Raw genomic sequence first — 1,594 nt, 5'->3', positions numbered from 1 at the left:
CCTGAAAGGAAGCAGCGCGATGGCATAAATGCATGAGGGGCAGCGCCGGGGGCCCGGGTGGGGGCGTCGCTTGGAGACCCCCACGAGGCCACACACACATTTCGAACTCCTCACATCGCTGCCGAATGAAAATCAGTTTCATCGAACGAAATAAATGAATGCAACGACGAAAATAGAAAATAAGCTCGCACTCTCGCTCGCACTCTCGCTCGCACTACTATTGTACAGTGGGAATTCTAGCTCGCCACGCAGATCCCGCGGGTGGTGTCAAGGGCCTTAGCCGGCCCCGAGCAAAGAGGGAGGAGGGGGGCTCCCCCAGCGGACTCGACAGGTGTGCAGGTGGAGCAGCGGCGGCCGCCGGCAGCTGCGGGGCCCGTCCCGTACGTCACTTAGGCCCCGGCTACATCGATCCCCGGGGTGGCTATGGCAACGGGAGAGCAGTGCGCGGGAGGGGGTAGCGGTGACACGCTGCCCGGCGCGGTGCGGTGGGGCGGGAGGACGGGTACCTTTTGTCGGTGTTCCGACCCCGTTCCTAAACAAAGGCCTTCCATGATGCCGAGCAAGGGCGGGCGCGGCCGTGCAGACCCAGGCCGGGTCCAATCTCCTTAAAACAACCGCCCGACCCCCCGAGCCTGAACCGCGTCTACCAGGGCAGAATCGACACGGTGTCGAGGGGAACTTCACCAAGCGTCAACGGAATTTTCTGCCTTTCCTCAATTTTCTTAAATTTGTGATATTTGTCAGATTTTGTCTGTTTTTTCCCTTCTGTTTTTCTCTGATTTTTATTTTTTTTTTTTTCTCACATTTTTCTCTGTTTTGGGTGAAGTATCCTTTGCGTCTATCCGTCCGTCGCGTACCGCTCCGGCGAGCGCCTGTGACGTAGGCAGACCCGCTCGTCCTCCGTGCGCCGCGGACCTACCGGTGGCCTACCCCGACGGCGGCGCACAACCCCCGCTGCCGCTTCGCAGCAGGAGGAAGTCACGAAGACGGGGGCCCGTCACGAGTAAGACCACGTGAAAGCATAGGTGGCACCGGCACACCGCGGAATTATACTATAGTTTCCACCACCTCGTCTTGCCGTCGTAGAGATTTTAATTTTCCGATAAAGAATTAGGAGAGACCTTTTTATTGGGAAAGTTTTACTTTTTCCAAATTTGTCAGAAGATATTTCAATTTTACAAATTTTTCTCGGGAAAAGTTTCGAAATTTTCCGGCAAATAATTTCGAACTTAAAATTCCTGTGCTATGTCGTGCGACACGGCGACAGCTTTGATGTGGGGGCCTAATGCTCACCACGGGGACGCGGCGGCGGTGGGCGCTGCCACAGACGCCCCGAACAGCCTCACTTTTTCAAGTAGCGATGTCAACAGGCCCCTGGCCCCTCCGCCCCATCCCCGCGACTCGCGTACGATATTTTATCTGGTGCGCGTTGGCGCTGTCTCCCGCCGAGCTGCTGGCGAGCGGCTCGGTGCCCTTGGCGGCCTTGGACGACGTCCACGGCGAGGTACTTCGGGTGGCGGCCGGCGATCCACCGAGGGCGCCCTCCCGTGCACGGCAACCAGAAAGAGAGAGAGAGAGAGAGAGAGAGAGAGAG

This window comes from Frankliniella occidentalis, unplaced genomic scaffold (genome assembly GCF_000697945.3).
Source record: "Frankliniella occidentalis isolate FOCC.00 unplaced genomic scaffold, Focc_3.1 Scaffold161, whole genome shotgun sequence".
Classification (NCBI taxonomy): domain Eukaryota; kingdom Metazoa; phylum Arthropoda; class Insecta; order Thysanoptera; family Thripidae; genus Frankliniella; species Frankliniella occidentalis.
The sequence above is the reverse complement of the archived record's forward strand: the minus strand, read 5'-3'. Positions refer to the sequence as shown.